Raw genomic sequence first — 21,378 nt, forward strand, 5'->3', positions numbered from 1 at the left:
ACCGGGGCACGAACCCGTGTCCCCTGCATCGGCAGGCGGACTCTCAACCACTGCGCCACCAGGGAAGCCCCACACTTCACTTACTTTTTAACATCTTGCCTCTCTTACATCCTCTCCACACAGGAGCCCAAATAAAGTTTAAATTTCACTGTGTCTTCCCCCTCTCCCTCCCCAACCCGAATACAGACAGCTTTTAATATCTTTGCTCTGTAGCAGATTACACCTTTGTCTCTTTTCTTGGGCTATTTTAGCACATCTTTCTAGGGCAAGGACTCAACCTTTTTTTTTTTTGGTGTTCAATTAGCACTAAATCCAGCCACCTAATGGGAAGAAAATGTCTGCTCAATCTACTGGATCCTGGCTGACAGACAATACAGATATGAATGTATATTCAATTATAACACATTACATGGGCATTTCACCGTAAGAGTTCAGAATATATTAGCAAAAAAGGAATACACTGTCAAGTTTAAGGACATCTCACGGGTAATAAGTAGGAGGAGTATTTGAATATTCCTTTGCAGAAAATATATTATTTCCCATCACAAAACCTAATGGAAACAAAGAGATCATTTATTCTAACAAGTTTTGGACAGGTATTAAATTCAGAATTTCTCATATATTAATCATTTATACATCTTGCTAAATAGTTGGACATTAACAGGATGCCTACCTCTCCGTAAAACTGAATTGTCTAGTGTAACAAATGAGCAGACTGCATTTTTAATGTTCTTTCACTGTTAATCTTTTTTTCATTTTTATTCCAAGGAATAGCAACCAATTAATAAAAATTCTTAGTCTCACATCACATCCTATTGCTATAAAAACAACTGTTAATAAAAGGGCTGTGAAGATACTGAATAAAATGCACAACATACTGAAAAGTTTTACATGTGCTTACACAGTAGTAGCAACTTTGCCAGGAGTTTTTCACTTCTGATCATTTCCACAGTATAATACATAGTGACAGCAGGTAATAGCTATCAAACAACACTGAAACAAACTGTAGTTAGGGCACTGTTGTACAGTACTTCACTTATTACTCACATCAACTGTATGGAGTTAAGTGATTTTTTTTTTTTTTTTTTTTTTTGAGGTACGTGGGCCTCTTACTGTTGTGGCCTCTCCCGTTGCGGAGCACAGGCTCCGGACGCGCAGGCTCAGCGGCCATGGCTCACGGGCCCAGCCGCTCCGTGGCGTGTGGGATCTTCCCGGACCGGGGCACGAACCTGCGTCCCCTGCATCGGCAGGCGGACTCCCAACCACTGCGCCACCAGGGAAGCCCAGAGGTTAAGTGATTTTTTAAATCACATTTCATAGCTGAAAACCCCCAGCTGAAAGCTTAATACAAGGCTGTATTACTACCAAGTTGTAAAAGGGAGACCTGACCAGATTTGTCTAAAACCATGGGGCATGCTCTTTATCACCACCTAAATCTCAACTCCATGTGTCTTATAAATTGCTTGTTTTCAATTTTTAAAAATGTTATTTGTGACCTACGTACAGCACAAAACTCTTCATCAAACCATTAATTGGCACCACATACACCAAAGGGCAGCTGAATCCTTAAAGAGAGGACACTAGATGTAACTGGAAGAACATTTGTTATTTATCATATATTATTCACAGTTTAGCACTGGAATGTACAAGAAAGGAAGAATAAAAGTAAACACAGCACGGAATGTTTATTCTTCATCCTACTTACTGTATGTAGTCTCCATAACCTATAACGTATTTATCTCAACCTGTATATGAAGTAACATCCCTTTTCCGTCCCCCATGAGTAAATTCTTTATGAGTCACGTTCCAAACATTAGTCCTGAATGTGACTGCACTATACCTCCCAGATCTTAGGAAAGCCCCACCTGCCCTTCAAGGTATTAAAATTACCCTGAAATACTTGATGCTGTATCTGTTCTTGGTGGTAACACAAATGGTGACCTAAGGCAAAGTACTGACTGCATTAGTCTTGCTGGGATACTTTCCAGAATTTATATGTCCTTAATGTATAAATATATCCTCACTGCACAAGATTAGGACAACACGTAGGTCCAAACGAAGCATGCTGGTCACTCTTCGTCCCCTTCTACCCAATGCTCTTCCATGCCCCTGAAAGAACACAGCTTGGTTTACAGCTTTTTTGGTCATTTTTCTAAGTGATTACAAATACATACACAGAAATACACATACATATATAGGCTGGTCCTTACACCCCCTTAAAAAACACAAATAGGATTACACTGAGTGGTTTAGGGGCCCAGGCTTTCCCTGGTTTTGTTTATATTTGTTCAACCCGCCTCCCACTCTTCTGCACATTTCCTCCACTTTGCATGTTTCAGGTCTCCAAGAGATGGAAAACAAGGAAGACAAGGTCCTGAAACAGCTGTTGTATGCAACACATGTCCCCATCAAGCACAGGGACAATTGCAATTGCCTCTTGTCCTGAAGAGAACAGGTTAATGGGTTACCCTGAAACAAACACTCAGAAGGAATTTGACTCTGCCCCTCTGTGGGTCTCTGCCATCTCACACTCTCTCCCTTCTTGGGTCTAGGGGCCCTTTAAGAACCAAGAAGCCCCAGCACTTACAAAAATTGACAGCACCCACCCAAACCACATTTGCATTCAAAGCCATTGGCTGCAAACAATAATAGCTGGTGAAGTTATCACAAGTGAAGTCCACTGCCTGACTGGGATTAATGCCAGAACAAAGCCTGGCAAAGTTCTCCCCCATCACCTAACCCAGGGGAGGGCTTGGACTTTGCCCAGAGGAAGGGGGGAAACGTGCAAGCAGAACAATCACAATCATACTGGGAATTGCAGGAGGTGCGCCCCTTGCCTGGCTGACATCCTTCCACTGACGTTCTTTCGTTCCAAAGCATTTGACAGGAACGCTATTTCTAACTCTACTCACCCCACTTAGTAGCGGAGAATTTTCAGACACAAACTGAGATTCCCCAAACCCTTCCAGTCTAAAATAAACAAAAGCTGGATAAATCCTTAATTTCTCTGATCAAATAATTTCAGTGACAGGATAAGCACACTCTACAATGAGACAGACTTCTATTCTGCCATCACTATGATCATCGTATTCGTGTGTTCCCCTGCATTGCTTGAGAAAATGATTCACCATCAATAAACAGAAAAGACTAGAATTTTGGACGCTCCTTTCACCTGTGCACACAGAAATGCCCCCAGAGAGAAGCAGATCCAATGCAAATCGATGCCTGTAATTAACATTTGCCTTTGCCACTTCAGCTTTGGCGCCTAAAATTCCAAGGACACTACAGTGTCAGCATCCTATCACAGAGAGCCAGTCTTCCCAGCTGGGCAGTCACACCAGCCTCTCATTAAGCCTCATTCAATTTCAGATGCCCTAGAAGAGGCTGATTACCTATTTATTTGGGGTGCTTTCCCAAAGTCCCCTCCAAAGTGAATTTTATATATGCCACAGAGTCTATCTTGTAAGTGAGACCATCATAAATATGCATGTAGTCTTGCTGAAAATCCTTCTAGAGTTTTTCTAAGATCAGTAAACTATCGTGGTGTGTGTGTGTGTGTACACACGTATGTGAATGTATAAATACGGTTTCAACTCTTTATTAGTGATGATGATAGAGGACAGTTAAATGAATCATTCCCCCAAAATAGGTAATTCCAATCATCAAATCACTTCTGGTTAGCATTAGGGATCTAACTTTGTTACAGCAGCTCCAAATATGAATTGCAAAACGTTTTCCCTAGAATAATGGTAAATATAATTTTCATTCCTAGAACATAAAACCCAGAGTGACGGATTATTCTGTGATAAAAGGAGTCCTCAAACAGGAGTCAGGACACCTGGGTTGAGGAAGGTCTGATTCGCCAGCGCGGGATCCTTAACCAAAGTCAGGTCTATCGCCAAAACTCCTCAAGCTTTCCCTTCTCTGTAAAGTGAAAGGTTACACGCGACAGTGTTAGGATATTTTCCCTGGTGCACTGAGAAGCGAGGTAGGTCGGTCCACGAATTCGGCAGGCAAAAGTCAAGGTCAAGCCACCCCCGGATTCTGCTACTGACAGGCCTCACACAAAATAACCTAGGAAAAAGAAAGCTAGGACATGGCAGTGTTTACCATTTACTAGGCAATGACCCAGAAACAGGAAAAGGACACAGAATTTTAAGTAGCAGCTGACAAGGGCACTCACAATTGAATTTTGCACACGTAAGTGTTAAGTCCTTTGGTATGGAAAACACCAGAGAGGGAGGACGGGACATTGGCTCCTTTCTTTAACTCAGAGTTGCCCACATCCAGCTCAGTGAAGAGCCAGCTTAGACGGCTCCGATCCACCGAAGAGCTCCAGGACTCAGGGAAACACTAAGAGCCTTCCCACGGTGCAGCTAATCACCCACAAAGCCCCAAACCGCTTCCACAGCTGGTGGCCTGAGTCTCTGGAAAGATGGAAGCGGCCGAGGAAAGGGGCCCTCTGATGAGCTCATGCTTTTTCTAGCTCTGATTCCTCAAAGATCCCCAGCTGGGATGACAAACTCCTGGAGACAGAGTCTAGACTGCCACTTGGGGACCTGCTTCCTAGGTTGGTCAGGACACAGCCCTTTTTTGGCCCGAGGTCAGAAAACAATTTTCCAGGGCAACACAGGTCTAAATCCTGGTCTTTGCCTAATCCCCTGTAAATAATATAAATCTGGCTGAAAATATGGAGTACTCTGGGGGAGGCCACCCTCTCTGGCAACAACATCCCCACCTGGCGACACGCGTTCCCTGACAACCACCTGAATGGATCCTAGGTAGAGAAACTGATGTCAGCCACAGCTCAGAAGGTCAGACACCCTTGGAAGAAAGGGACTCAGTGAGCACATCTCCAAACCACGAATTATCAAGGAGCTGTACTTAAATGACTTCTGCTAAGAAGCAGCTTGCAAAAGCCGGGTACCCAATTCCACTTCTGGAAGCTCATCTGGGCTTCCCACACCCCTATGAACATAATGGCATGTGATTAAACTGTCTTTTTCTGTTAGCCCTTGAGCAGACATGGAAACAAAAAAAGTCATAATCCTACCATAAAGCTGTCATAGTTTGAGAGCTGTTTAACAAATTGATTTCCCGAAAAAGAGCAGGTATTGCGCATAGTACACACCACCCCCGCCAATGTTTCTCTAAGTGAATGCAAATTGGCCTCTGAAGAATTTGTCTAATGTGTCAATAAAAAGATTTCTACGACCAATGAAGCTATAAAGTCTTAATTAAGAAATAATTCATGCTCTCCTAACTTCTAATTCTTTTTCATACTTTTGTATAAATAGGAAAGTTAACGATCTCATGTTCTTTTCATCGCAGTCACTTTGGGAGAAAAAAGCAACATCAACCAGTAACTTCCAAAAGGGTCCCACACAGAGGACAGACTGGTGGTTGCCAAGGGGGAGGGGGTTGGGGGAGGGATGGAGTGGGAGGTTGAGGTTAGCGGATGTAAGCTATTATGTATGGAATGGATAAACAACAAGGTCCTACTGTAGAGCACAGAGAAATATATTCCATATCCTATGATAAACTGTAATGGAAAAGAATCTTTAAAAAGGTGTATATATCTATACATACATATATGTATAACTGAATCACTTTCCTGTACAGCAGTAATTAACACATGATAAATCAACTATACTTCAATAAAAAAATTAAAAATTAAAAACAAGCAAACAAAAAAACCAACAGAAGGGTCCCAAAGCCACGTCTAGTCAGATCAGGCCAGGTCCCCTAATGTCCAGCCCCAGAGTCCGTTTATGGTCTTGACAGACACATCTGGATGGCAGACACCCACACCCTGCCCGGAAGAATCATTAACCATTGTTACATGAACAAATGTTGGCTGTCGCTTGAACAGAGCTAACGCGGACAATTCATGCACACTCCAATGCAAGCCTGGGTCTGTGGGTACCTTGCAAATGGCTATGTTCCAATTTGAGGTGCCACTGAAGATCCCCCAAAGCAAATTAAGCCAGATACAAAGACTTTCAAGTGGAACTAGCCCCAATATTTCCTCCAAATTTGGCGAAAATCTCCCTGGTGTTTTTCTCTCAACAGGAAAATAAAAAGATCTTTCCTTTTATGTCAATGTAGATGTTATCTAACTGGTCAACTTTATATGATCTCTTCTTCTTGGTCCTAATGGTCAACACCTAATTCATTTTGGGTTAGTTGGTTTTGGCAGATTTCTTTACTGAATTTTCTGAATGGATAACACATGCATATATTTTAAAGGCAAACTCAAAGGTACCAAAAATAGACAGTGGAAACTACCTCTTCTTCTCTCACCTCCTCCAGATTCCTCCTAAGGCAACACCCTATTACCAAGATGCTAGTGTCCCAGAAAAAAGCAGCCTAATCTAGGTATTGTTGTGCACCTTGCTTTTTTCCCCCTAATTAACAAGATATCCAGGGAAACATAGATATCAATATTTGGATAAACATATGTATCAGTTCATATAGAGTTGCTTCACTGATTGTAACAGCTGCGCATATGCCATTATTTAGCAGTACCATAATTTATTAAAACAGCCCCTATTAATGGGCTGTCAGGTTGTTTCTAATCCTCTTCAAATCCAGAGACTGTTACAAGAATAACCCTGACATAAGTCATTTTGCACCTGTGGAAGTTCACCTGCAGGATAAGCCCCTGGGGGCAGAGTTGCTGGATCAACCGTTATGTGCATGCACAATTGTGATGGACATAGCCTAATGCTTTCATAGAAGCTGTACCAATTCCGAATCCCCGCCAGTGACACCTGAGGTTACCCAAGTCCCCAGAGCCTCACCAGCTATTTACAGCAGCAGTCCCCAACCTTTTTGGCACCAGGGACCAGTTTCTCGGAAGACAATTTTTCCATGGACCCGAGGCGGGGGTGGGGTGCGGTGGGGGGTGGGCAGAGGGGGGATGGTTCAGGCGGTGATGCGAGCGACGGGGAGCGGTGGATGAAGCCTCGCTCGCTCACCCGCCACTCACCTCCTGCTGTGCGGCCCAGGTCCTAACAGGCTGCCCCAGGGGTTGGGGGCCCCTGATGTACAGAACAGGCCAATTCGAAAAGGCTATTAACTCAAGCACAAAGAACAATGAGAGGTTCAGGGGGCTGCTGTGGACCAAAACCTCCTTCCATTCCTTCCACTAACTCTCAACGCCATCTGCTTCAAGGTAGCAGAGCCATCAAGATCATGGGCTTCATGGGCAGAAAGAGCTGAAGTCCTATCTCTGCCACTCCTGAATTGAATGACCCTGCAAAGTCTGAATATCTAAGTTCTCTAGAGCTCAGTTTCCTCATTCACAAAGTGAACACGCATGCATGCATCCTTCTACTAAACAACTATAAGCTGGTCCTTCGCCATGCTGGAATGCAGGAAGGATTAAATGAGACAGCCACAAAGCATGGCCCCCGTGAACGTTTAGCAAGTGTTCTCAACGACTGCGTTCCCACTCACAGTCCAACAAGAGGTAAGTAATCCTTCCAAGCCCAAATGAGAGATCATGGCAATAAGCAACCTGACACCATCAGATGCCAGGCTGTCAGGAAATGCCCTCTCTGTGTCCACTGGTGTGCTGGCAACCAGTTAGACAGACATGGGTCACACCCTGGTGGGAGAGATAACGTGTACACAATTTTTATTACAGTTGATGATAAAATGTGGTGAAGGAAATAAACAAGATGGAAAATAAAGATAGAAACGGGCCTCCACAATAGGGGTCTTAGTCTAAGCCTTCTGCGTCAGCACTCCTGTGCACACATGCCAGCTTCCCCATCTTACATACATTCTGCTTCCAGTAATTCCAAGTTCCCAATTAATAAGTGCAGGCACTCTGCCCAACTCATCACAGGCACCATCTGATGTAATCGTCAAAATCACCTTATGGGGTAAGTAGGTACTCTTGTGTTCATGAGAGAGAATGAGAGAGGGAGACAGAGACAGAGAGAATGAAAGAAATGAGAGAGACAGAGTATCATCTCCAGGAGAGTAGACTTAGGTTAAATAATTTGTCCCAGGCTTAGTAAATGGCAGGGAAGGGACTCACACCCAGGTGCCTCTGGTGACATAAATCATGGCCATCTTCACTGTCCTCTATAGGTTCTTGAAAAATCTGGTTCCCAAACTCAACTACTCCAGGAACCCTTCTCCAAAAAACTATAAAACTGAAATCCTCAAGTCCCTAAAATCTCACAGGCAATCTATATTAATCCACATTTGTTGACTCTTGGTTTTGAAACCATCCCAAGTGATTTCACGTGGTCCAGTTTGGGCTCCCACACGAAGCTGTAAACACCGCAGGATCAGAGGCCACCGCTTTTACGACTCTCCCGGGTCCCACAGCACTTGGTGTGAGACTTCCAACAATAAGAATCAGGTCTGGGAGCTCCTGTCACATGCTGAGAGAGCCCCTCTGGACTTGGACGTGTTCCCTGTGTTTCTCCCAGTATCACTGGAGTGTGGTACCTACCGGCTCAGAGAAACTGAGCTCACACTCAAGCGACTGCATTTTTGAAGGACCTTAAATGCTCCAAACAAGATCCTTCAAGGAAAAACTAAATACACGCTCACCATGAAAGAACAGCCCGGCCACTTCCTGCAGGACACACACAGGCACAGGCCTTCATGCTGACAACAGGTCACGGAGAAGAGCTGACCACAGTGTCCTAACGGGGAAACAGAAGGAAAAGCAACGCCCTAGTCCCTGCCCCGAAACCACACACCCATGTGTGAAACAGGAAAGGCAAGGATGACCTCACAACCCAGAAGGCAACTCTTCTGTTTGAGCTACTCTTAAAAATCAAGAAAACATCTCTGGTCACTTCAGAAAACAGGAGAAAACAGTGGCAAGTGGAGGCCTGGCTTTCTCACGGCTGTTCTGTCTCCAGGGAATGTCACACCAGCGTGGATCGCCAAGACCGCAAGACCACGTTATGCCATGTTCGCTGGTACCACGAAGCAGCTTCATCTAAGGCATGGATGAAGTTACACATTTCTAAATGTCACCAATATAACAACACATTCTAATCACAGCCCCAAGATAATAATCACATAATTTCTACTTTGTGCCGCAAGGCTATTATTAAATGCCTAGACTCAAATGGGAAGTCTCCCTTATAACTAAATTTACCGTGTTTTTAAAATGTGGGTTTATTTGCTCACTTGATGCCAAACTGGAGCCTCAAGTCTTTCCCCAATGTTTTTCAAGAAGACTTCCAAAATTCAAGTGAGGGTTAAGTCCTAAGTGGAGAGAGGGCTCCAAGAGCACAACTGAATCTAACAGACAGGAGGAGGGAACACTGTGTCCTATGAAGGGGAAAACAATTGAAAGGATTTCCAGTTTACTTTGGCTACTGAAACCATGGTTTTTTCAAAGGCCACAAATTCAAAAGTACTCCTGAGACAGCCAAACAACCCCAGGGATAAAGGAGCTGTTAACTGTCATTTGCAGGAGAATTTAGATGTTGGTTAACCAAAGAGCATGGGAACCGCACATTTCCTAAAAGGGAAAAAATATATCCTTGGCTTGGAATTGAAAATTACAGTTCCACGGAGAAGGGACTACTAATTCTAGGCCAATCCATAGCAACAGCTGTTACCACTGCTTCATTTACTTGTAACCCATTCAGAAAACTGTCCTGAGCCTGAGCAACGGATGCCATTTTCATTCTGCTGTGGCCATAAGCGCCCGGGCTTCCAGGTCGGGGCTGCTCTCAATTATCAGCCCAGCTATCTGCAGCCACTGTACTGATCCTTTAGAGCCTGACTTTTGCAATGCTGACTGCAAAGAGCAACTCAACTTTACAGAAAATAAAAACACCTCCATGGCTCCCTAATGACTCACTTTTCAGCCCAGGTGTGACATCCCTGTAATTAGTCAGCAAGACACCTTGAGCTTTGTTAGACCTAAAAACAAATCCATTTATCTGCCATAGAGGAGTTATTCACACCCCAAGGACAATTAAGTAAGAAGGGGAAGGGGAAAAAAAAAAACAAAAAGCTTTCCACTTAAAGACAATTTGGCTCATAGATCACGTATGTTCAGCTTCGTCTTCCTCTTGCCTTTTTCTGGTTTTAAACTTCATTACCCTGGGGCATTTGCACCAACAGAATCTTCTTCCTTGCTTAGGAATTAATCCAACCCTGCTGATTATTCCTCATTTGAGTCATAATCGCCTGTTTGTGACATCACAGTTAGCCACTTGTGATGATGATTATAATGTCAGCAACAAAGGATTATGATTTGGATTTGGAAATGAAACAGCCGGAGCACTAACCACCGGGCAAAGAAGTTCTGCTTTTCAAATAACTGTACCCAGGAATGAAGCATTGGAGGGTGGGAAAGGAGAGTAGGATGGAAAACTCTCCAATTGGGAGAAATCCACTTTTCAATGGGAGGCTCTAAGAGAACTAACTGAACTAGTGGTTTTACCAGCTATAGATTTTCTCACCATCCTACTTTTTCAAAATAATTTTTATGTTGAATAGTACACAAAACTCCTATATATCCTTCACTCTTACCCATCATTGTGCTTTATTCTTCTCTATGTACACATTTTTTTCCTCAACCATTTGAGAGTGAGCTGCAGGCATCATACTCCTTCAACCCCAAAATACTTCAGTGAATTTCTTAAGCACAGGACATTCTCCTATATAACTATATTACAATGATCAAATTCAGGAAATTTAACGTTGCTGTGACTGAACTCACAGTTCGTATCTGAATTATCCCACAAACTTCTTTTACGTCATTTGTTTTTGTTACTAACTCAACTTAAAATAATCAAGAAAATGAAACCAACATCTTTTTTCAATTCTCCTCAATGGTCAACAAGATTATTAACCCAAAACTCAAGATTTAAAAAACATTTAAACCTGGGGTAAGAAAAATCAAAACAGCTACCATTTATTTGGTGCTTACTACGTTCTCATATCAAGCATTTTACATGAATTAGCTCATTTAAGCCGCATTTAAAAAAAAAAAATCCACAGGGCATGGGTCCTTATAATCCACATTTTATGATTTTATGAAAGAGGAAAGAAAAACCAGCCCCTGAGAATGAAGCATCTATTGGAAAATATATCAAGGTGAAACAAACCTAGACTTCTCCCTATGACAAGGCTTCCTCTAAAGAGGTGAATTAAAGCTGGTGCTAGCAGGCACTCTGACATGAATAGATTACTGAGATCCTTGTCAACCTTCAGGACAAGCTACTAAAAGCAGATCAATACTCCACTGTAAATGAAGACTGCAATTAAGAATGCAGATTGCAGGGTCACAGCTGACTGTAATGCTTCAGCATTTGATCACTACAGAATATTCCAATACATGTCCTGCCCTTGGAGCAAGTTTTATGGTTGGTTGTGCAATGGGCAGTTTCTATGGCATTATTAACTGCCTCTTTAACAGATCCAGGAATGCCATTTATTCTAAACACAGAGTAAAGGTTTTAAAAGCAAGAAAAGAAGATTTTCAAGAGCTAAAAGCTTTTTAGGATGGGATGGACCTTAAATCGCCTATTTCACAGAGACAGAAATGGCTCCAGGGAAGCTTGGACATTATGTTCTCCTAAAAAATGTAATAAAGATGTAAGAAAGAAACGAAAATTCATGATCTACATGCCATGACCACATTTGAAAATAATGATTTCTATTCCACACTTTAAACACATCCCATGATGCACTTGACATGTGCCATGTACAGATTTCCATCACCCAGCAAGTTATACTATAGACACCAAACACCAGCCAGGTGCCAATATTACTCTATCGCATCCTGCACCTCTAGTCATCCCTACCTAGCACCCTGTACTGGAACCTGATGATCAGAAATAGCCACAGAAAAAGTGTGCTCACAAATGAATCTCATCCCAGAGACTGGTATCGCCATGTTCTCCTTTTTTCCCCCTTTTATCTCTGGCCTGTGTGTGTGTGTATGTGTGTGTGCGTGTGTTGTGTGTTTTGAAGGAAAGAATGGAGGACTTTCTTCAAAAGCAGCCAATGGGTCATTCACATATTTTGCTTGCTCTCACAGTTTGTTAGTAAACCAGGGACTTCCCTGGTGGCGCAGTGGTTAAGAACCTGCCTGCCAATGCAGGGGACATGGGTTAGAGCCCTGGTCCGGGAAGATCCCACATGCCGCGGAGCAACTAAGCCCGTGCGCCACAACTACTGAGCCTGTGCTCTAGAGCCCGCGAGCCACAACTACTGAGCCCATGTGCCACAGCTATGACGCCCAGGCGCCTGGAGCCCGTGCTCTGCAACAAGAGCAACTACCACAAAAGAAACCCGTGCACCACAATGAAGAGTAGCAGCCCCGCTCGCCGCAACTAGAGAGAAAGCCCACACACAGCAACAAAGACCCAACGCAGCCAAAAATAAATAAATAAATGAATAAATTTATTTTTAAAAAAAAAGAAAACTAAATAATTGCCAACATTTTAAATTAGGGCATTTGCCTTAAAATCCAGATCTCTGGCTTCCCGTGAGACTCAATTAGGGCAATACTGGGTACACATCCACCCAGGGCACTGCTGGTGGATAGGAGTGACAGTCACCCCCCAAGATGAGTACCCACCCGTATACCACATCCTGCCACCCCCCAGCACCCTATTTCACTCACCACCACTCTTTCCTACGATGACCACATAATTACCTGTCTAAAATGGGATGCCTGGACTTCCCTGGTGGCACAGTGGTTAAGAGTCCGCCTGCCAATGCAGGCGACATGGGTTTGACCCCTGGTCCGGGAAGATCCCACATGCCGCGGAGCAACTAAGCCCGTGTGCCACAACTACTGAGCCTGTGCTCCGCAACAAGAGAAGCCACTGCAATGAGAAGCCCGTGCACCGCAGTGAAGAGTAGGCCCCGCTCGCTGCAACTAGAGAAAGCCCGCGCGCAGCAACGAAGACCCAACGCAGCCATAAATAAATAAATAAATGTATAATAAATAAATAAAATAAAATGGGGTGCCTTTGAGAGCGAAGGGGAAGCACTGTTAATAATTACACAAGGACAAGCTGGCATTAACAGGGCACATGGTCGCCCTACTCAGGTTACCAGTGTTGACTCCAGCTTCAACTCTCTGCAGCAGGTATGTCTTTTGTTCTTTTCTAACCCAAATGCTTTGGTTTGCTGTGTTCACAAGTTTTGCTTTGGGATTGAGAGGCTGGGAAATTGTAACGTCTAATTAGTACATTGCTTCAGGGGTCAATTGAAATTAAGACAGAAAATGTTCCAGTAGTGGGGCAGCTGAGGAAAAGTGGGACAAGATGAAGGGGGCAAGGTGTCACGGATTTTACTTCTCCCGGGGATCATCTAAACTTTCCATCAAATTCCATTAAACCTCGTGAACCTCTGATTGCCAGAGGATTTATTATCTGGAACCTAACGAGGAAACTTTGAGGCCATACCGTTAAGGTTCTTCAAGTGCCAACCAGAGTCACTCTGGCCTGGCTGGTGGCAAGGGTGCAAAATGTATAGAGCCCTTTAAAGAAAAACAACACAGGCTCCTCTGAAACTGAGCAACTGCTCATAAAACCTAGCATGCATTCTGTCCTCAGACGCTGTCAAGATCTCTTTCTATAATGAACTCAACACACAGTTGGACTGCTTGCCAAATGTGGCAGCCATTAGTTTGAAAACAGTTTGAAATGCTCGAGCTTTGGAGTCCTGTTATCAAAATCAATTAATGTACCATTTGGGACTCTGTATCTACATCCGTCCTTGAGGCAGCAAGCTTTCCAAACTGTCCAATTTGACTATGGCACAGTCTTGCGGTGTGTCTATCAGACGCTCCAACCATATCCAGCTGGTGTCCTCTTGCATATTCATTCTCTCTTTCTCCTAGTCAATTAAACTTAACTTAGGGATGACTGTCTTCATTTAAGCAAAAAAAGAGCCACTATTTCAGAAAATTTTACAAGAAGAAGAAAACAATTTTTTATCTAATACAGAGATCTGCAATGAAGAATGGGCATTCAAAGGCATCCCAATATTTAGGGGTGGGGATACAATATCAAAGAGCGTACTAGGAGATACAACAGGCATTTACTTTTCAGGAACAAAAATAAAGTTTCAGTCAATCAACCAATAGAAAGTGGAAGAACCAGGGGTTATTTTTAACAGTTATCAAAATGGGACATGGTTCTAACTGGGTTGCAAAATAGCTCAGGTAATTCTTTTCTGAAAACATGGGATGCCAAGATGAGAAACCTGGAAGCCGGGATGGGAAATGCACCTCGGGATCTTAGCCAATGAACTTTTTATCAGGGAGGTGGCCCTCTTGTCAGATGATGCTCGGAGCTGGAGACCTCAAAGACACAAAGACAGAGGGAAAAGCTACGATGGATGTCACTTCTTTCAAAATAAGAAGGGGGATGCAGGGAAATCCCATCAGGTTGTGCCTGACAATTCTAATCCCACCAGGCCCCTCCGTTCTTGACTCCCACTTTGCGTACTCAGAAAACTTTATTTGTAAAGACTAGACCACTGAGCAGACATTTTAAAACACACGTTGATGATCCCTTCCCTGGATCAAACATCAATCTTTATCCCTTCCTCCATTTTTAAAAACCCACCAGGCTACCCCGTCAGGTATTCTGAATGGTTTCCCCGGCTGCTGGTTTTCAAGCATCTTTCAAAAAGACAACCATTTTACATGCATCATCCATGTTCCTTTGGCTCGGGGGCGGTCCATGGCACCCGTGCCTCTGGTATGCTCACAAGACAACGACTGGAAGCTGCCCGAGTGGACTCAGCTCCTCCCAGCCACGGCCCCGAGTGACCGGTTGGCCTGCACTGTGTGTCTAATGATGATAAAGCATCCCAACTACTTGACACGAGGCTATGCTCAGGCCCTGTGCACTGCGTGTTGTGTTTCCAAACGAGGTGTCTGTACCTCTGGGTATTGAATTTCCCAAACAGCTTTCATAAATTTTAATTTGTGAGGAACTGCTGAACAGAAGCTACCTTTCAAAACTGTCCCAGTCACTTCCCTTCCCCTCCCGTCACACGGCCCAGTAATCATAAGCACTCTTTATAACTGAGGCCTGCTCTAGGTCTTCCACAACAAAGGGGGCTGCCAATTTTCAGAAACTGCTAACTTAAAAAAATATATCACACAAGCAAGCCACTCTACCACTCTGGGACCCTGCACATTAGAAATCTGATTTATTCCAAATCAAGTTAATAGGGACTAAAAATGGAACATTGGTTAAGATTTAGCAACTGAGGCATGGATAAGAAACTTTTAGACAATAATCAATGGGCAGATTTTAATCCCAGGGCTACATCTCGGGCTCTCCCTTTGCATACATTATAATTAATAAGTAAATACGTATCGACCAAAACTTCACCACTGATCTACTGGGATTTAGATCCAAGCTAGTAAATGGGTTGACTACGGTGTTCAAAAATCTGTATTTAGCAGTGTGGCCTGCACTAAGCAAGTTTCTTTATCACTCTAGACTTCATTTCCTCATCTGTAAAATGGGAAGAATAATAGAAACTGCCTCTGAAGACTGTTGTGATGATTCAACTGGACAAAGCACGTACCAGGTGTAACACAGAACCTATCGCATATTTGATAGCTCACGGAAGAGGCAGTAATGTAAAATATATTCTTCTTACCCAAATTAACTTGGAGGCTTATGGAACACGTGATACTCCTCACTCAGGATTCTCAATCACTAACTGTGGAAGCAGATAAGAAATGGCTGGTCCATGTACCCACAGTTACTCGGCCTCTATTCTGTCTGGCTCCACTGCCCTCTGACCAGGGGAAGGCCTAGAATAGCCCTTGGCTGAGAAGTGGGAATTAGTAGCTTGTGATGCATAAGAAAAATAAAGATGAACTACCACCCGTAAACTATCCAATCTCCGTGTACCCAATAGGTGTCTCCAGGAGAACCAAGTACAACTGCATCACGCATTAAAATATACCGAGGCTAGGGCTTCCCTGGTGGCGCAGTGGTTGAGAGTCCACCTGCCGATGCAGGGGACACGGGTTCGTGCCCCGGTCCGGGAAGATTCCACATGCCGCGGAGCGGCTGGGCCCGTGAGCCATGGCCGCTGAGCCTGCGCGTCCAGAGCCTGTGCTCTGCAACGGGAGAAGCCACAACAGTGAGAGGGCTACGTACCGCAAAAAAAAATATATATATATATATATACCGAGGCTACTAAGACCTATGGCAACAAAAGTATTTGGTGGGCAAGCGTGCATGTCTGTATGTGCATATGTGTGTGTATGTGTGTGAGAGAGAGAAAGAGAGACTGTAAGATTCAACTGATTTACAACTAAGCATTCAGAGAAGGTACAGATTTCACAGACTTTAGTAACATCTCTAAAAAAAGGTTTCTGGTTCTCATCTCTACAGTTATCATAATTTAAGATTCCTCGCTGAGTAATGAAAAAAATTAAAAATTTAACCAACAAATTCTTAAGAAAATGACCAAACAAGTTTGCATCCATTTGCAAGAATGACCCCCAAAACTGCGATCTAACAATTCGGTAATGGTTAAATTATAACTATGTTACAAATTATGGTCCATGCTACAGTGGCATGACATGTGGTTCCTACAAATGAATGACAGCACTGTTAATCTGCAGACCTGGGAAGATGTTTATGACTAAGTGACACTCACACATACATAAATTATTTTATTAAGGAAAATTCAAAATTTGTGCAAAAGAAAAAGCGTAATGAATCTTTATGTACCCATTACCCAGCTGCAGAAAATTTTCCAAAAATTAAGGCTAAATCTTGTTTCAGCTGAAACACTAGACATACCCTCACATTGCCCCTCGATTATTTGGAAGCCAATACCAGATACCATATCAATCATGAAATTCTATTAAATGTGGGGGAGGGCAGTAATATAAGACTGTCTATAAAGCATAATCCTGTTTAAAAAAACAAAAAACAGCCGAAAGTATACACCTATTAGGAAAAAGTCTATACACCCAAATGATAACCGCGATAGCTGTGGTTGAGGAGAATATAGAGTTAAGTTTCCGGCTGGTGTGTTTTTAATCAACTATTTCTACAATGAACCAACCATACAGTACTCTCGTATTATAAAGTCAAATTAAACTCAAACTCATCATGTCCTTAAAAATATCTTAATACTAAAATTGAAACAATCTCAGCATTCCTTTCCACTAAAAATAATCCAAACTGACTGCTAAATCTTTGTTTTCTATTTACTATATCTTCCTAAAGTTTACCATTTTAGCTGTCTTCCCCTCCCCCACCCCAAAAGGATCCAGCAATGTAAAGGTATTATAAGTGAAAAAAATATTATGCATACACACACAGGTACACACAAAGGCATGCAAATGCAGAAATAAAGTTTGTATAAAGAACCTTGCTTGCTATACATCAGGGGCCAGTTTTTACTAGAAAAGAAATCATTATTCAAAAAATGTTAAGAGTTGATGCAAATTTATAGGGCAACAGTGCTGAGTGACAGACATCTGTGGTGGGGTAATGCTAGGCTGTTTCCTGCTTTGTTGATTCAACACTCAGCACTGAACGTCTTCTGTTCCAATTTATTTTAACTTCTGCTTAATTAAATGCATAAAAGAACTAATGTGTTGGATTTGGGGATTTAAAATGACTTTCACCCAGCTGTTTTTAAATGCACTAGGAAATTTCTTGAATATAATTGTTCTCTTAGAGGCAAAAAAGCAGGCTGTAATCATGACATGCACACAGAGAGGAATTATCACCTAGTGACACTAGCTGGCAACTTCTAAACAGCCATTCCCATCCAGAGTTTGAAAGACATTCCAGGACATCTCCAGCTACCTCATAAGGTGACAGAAAAATTGCAAAAAGGAAAGGTCAAGATAAAATTATTTTAAATTCATTTTCAACCAATTCAACAAACAGGTGCCCAATAACATTTGCTAAAGAAGCAGACATCGGCAGCACATCAATCTAACTTCTACTCCCACCCCATAAAAATAGAGTATGTTATTTACACAACAGAAATAGTCACAGATGTAGAAAAGAAATTTATGGTTATCGAGGGGGAAGGGGGGGAGGGATAAATTGGGAGATCGGGACTGACGTATACACACTACTATAATTAAAATAGGTAACTAATAAGAACCTACTGTATAGCGTAGGGAACTCTACTCAATACTCTGTAATGACCTATATGGAAAAAAGAATCTAAAAAAGAGTGGATTCATGTATATGTATAACTGATTCACTTTGCTGTACAGCAGAAGCTAACACAACATTGTAAATCAACTATACTCCAATAAAAATTAATTATAAAAAAAGAAAAAAATAGAGTATGTATTTAAGGAGTTCCATTCTGGCTTTAGCTACATAAGGTAACAGTAAAATCCAACACTGAAAGAGGGGGTTGATGGGAATCAGTATCCAGATCTTTCTACTCAAGACAACATTTCACATCCGATCGAGTGTTATTCAGAGTTCCATATTTAAGAAGGTGATCACATGAGGTTATATTTTCTACTCAGTCTTGACAACCTAATGCCAGGTTTGCACTGAAGAATAACACTGAATTACAGTAACATCCATCATGTATTACCCTTACTTTGCAGGCTGAAATATCACAATGAGAGCTCAGCTTTGTAAAGTCTCAATCTGGTATTTTATCCTTTGGGACCATTCAGGTTCTTGGTTATTTACCGAAACACCCTAAGCCAGAGTTTTAGAAAGAACCTTGACCAAGCCATGAATCCACAGAAATTTCAGTTCCTTTGAGAAAGCACAAAGAACTGGCTTTAGATGCAGGGACAACTTTTGTTTTACATACAGAGACAACTTATAACTTTTAGACTCCAAACCATGAGACGCTCTAAGAAACAGTTTTCTCTGCAAAGCATTCACCCCATGTCAAGGGAAATCCTAATACCTCAAACACAATAATCAAGCCACTGGGAAACATGGTTTCCCAAAGACACCTAAGACTTTTTTTTTCATCCATCCCTCCAGGATCCCATTTCAGCCTGAAGACCGTCACGTTCTGAACTGAGGTCAACCGAAGCATTGCCTTACCTGGCCTGATTCTTTACCTTTTACAGTGTCTTTCCTTCACATCTCCCCCAAGTTAGGGCGAGGGCTGAGATTTCAACAACCACAATGGCAACAAAAACTGTCAAGGAGGGGGTCTTCTCTGCTGTTCTACTTAAGTATTTCTCCAAAAACAAAGCAGTAATTTTGAAATGACAGCACAAACTGGACCGTCACAAATTCTTGCACGTTACGAGAATCTGCATTAAGGTTAATGCCTCTGACTGGGACTCAGGGACATGCAGTGGGGCTGAAACAGATTTTAAACATTCTGTCTCCTACAGCCAGGCCCCTTCTGGAAGGTTCCTATTCCATGTCACAGAGGTTAATGAGTTAGCGGGTCTCCTCAAGGTCTAACTCTGGAGTTTGACCATAGGGCAAGCAGAGATAAGCAAGAAAAAGATGCGAGGCTGATCAATATGGGGGCAGAAAATGCCATTTTGAACACAGATTACAAATCCGCAATGCTCTGTAACATAATTTAAACAAATATTACAAAACGCCCTCCTCCCAAGCAAGGTGCTCTTAAGAATAACTTAGGCTATGTCTGAAAACCACGGTAACATTTTGAGACCCCTGGCAACGAGTTAATGCTCTGGCATCCTTAGATGACACCTTGCTGGCCTGAAAGAATTTCAGAAAGAACCTCATTTCAGGATAAGTCAACCCCCTCGTGAGGCTTCCCAAGTAATTGAACATTAGCCACGAACCTACGAATCCCAAAGCAATTCGATCCCTTCAAATGCAACTTCAAAAAGCTAACATTTAGAGAGCATTTACTGCATACCAGCCCCAGTGTTGAGTTTTATAACATTCTCCCAAGATGCTATATATGAGGCAAGTATTGATCCCCATCAAAGACACAAGGAGACTGCTATGTACTAAATGTTTGTGTCCCCCAAGATTCTTACGTTGAAATCCTAACCTCCCAAAGTGATGGTATTAGGAGGCAGCACCCCTGAGAGGTAATGTGCTCAGGAGGGCAGAGCCCTCACAATTGAAACTGGTGCCCTTAAAAAAGAGATCCCAGAGAGCCAGCTCACCAAGCCCCCCCAATCATGTGAGAACACAACAAGAAGGCACCATCTATGAAGCAGAAAGTAGCCCTCACCAGACACTAAATCTGCTGACACCCTGACCTTGGACCCCCTAGCCTCCAGAAGGGTGAGAAATAAACTTGCTTAGAAGCCGCCTGCTTTATGATATGTTTGTTATAGTAGCCCAAAGGGACTAAAATAAAAACTAATGCTGAAAGGGTTGAATAAAGTTTTCCAAGGTCCAACAGCCAGTGAGCCACGAGCCAGGTTTTGGACAGAAATTTAGGTCGGCTGGCCTCCAGGACTGAGGCTTTCAAGCACCCTCTATCAAGTTGCCCCTTCCCCAGGAGGAGCAGCCCCACATCCCCGCACTCATTCACAGACAAAACACTTTCCGGCCCGTGGGACCTCCCAGCCCCACCTGCCACCTCCTCACTGCTAACCAGTCCCCTGCGATGCCAAGATAATGCCACATCTCTTCTCAATCTGGGCCAGTCGGTCTCGAGTACAACTGGTTGTTGCAGCAATGGAGGGCACGTACCTCAAAAAGTAACGCGTTCTACAGAATGTTAAGATAAACCTGTGTGATGTGATTATAAGCAGGAAATTCCTTGATTCAGAGAAGAAATAGGAAAAACACTCAGTCATTCAACAGCATACTGTAGGCACCAGGGTCCCCTAGTAAACTTTTAAATAAGACTTCTGAGATAGACACAGAACTGTAATTATCTGTGGCGGTAAGGCTGTGACAGGCAGTAAGGAGGGGTGAGAAGGACAGGAGTAGATGCCCCTGCAGACACAGACAGCCCTGGGCAGGCGGCAGGTGTCACTGTGCTGTCGTTACTATGAGGATGCTCAGGGCTCCTTTCAGCCTCTCAGGACGGAGACCAGCGTCCGAGTACGCCACACTACTTGGAAATGGTCCTTCTGACTCGATTCTGGGTCTCAGGGAGCAACCCATAACATCTCAAGCTCTAAACTACGAAAACCATCCATCAACCCCAGAGGAAATGAGGCACTGAAAAACTCTCTTCCTGACACGAACATTTCTGCACTTACTTTCTGTTTTGATATAGACGAGATCTGTTTTCATCGGTCCACTCTCAACCAAAAATCAAAATGTTAAATAACCAGTCCTGGAGAGCAGCTAGTATCCTTCACCCACAAGGACCTAGAAGGAGGTGTCAATAATAAGAACGCAGTGCACAGTGTTAGTTTCACCAGGGGACAGAATTATAATTATAAGGCATTTCTATATTAAGTAAAGTTCAGCATAATAAAGAAGC

General features: G+C 42.9%; 1 protein-coding gene across 2 annotated transcripts in view; it reads right to left on the bottom strand.

The window, feature by feature from the left end:
• The window catches only part of PTPRG (protein tyrosine phosphatase receptor type G), a 736,510-nt gene that overhangs the window by 613,178 nt on the left and 101,954 nt on the right, over positions 1-21,378 (bottom strand). The gene's annotated exons all lie outside the window — the stretch shown is intronic.

This window comes from Leucopleurus acutus, assembly GCF_964270905.1.
Source record: "Leucopleurus acutus genome assembly, chromosome: 10".
Taxonomy (NCBI): domain Eukaryota; kingdom Metazoa; phylum Chordata; class Mammalia; order Artiodactyla; family Delphinidae; genus Leucopleurus; species Leucopleurus acutus.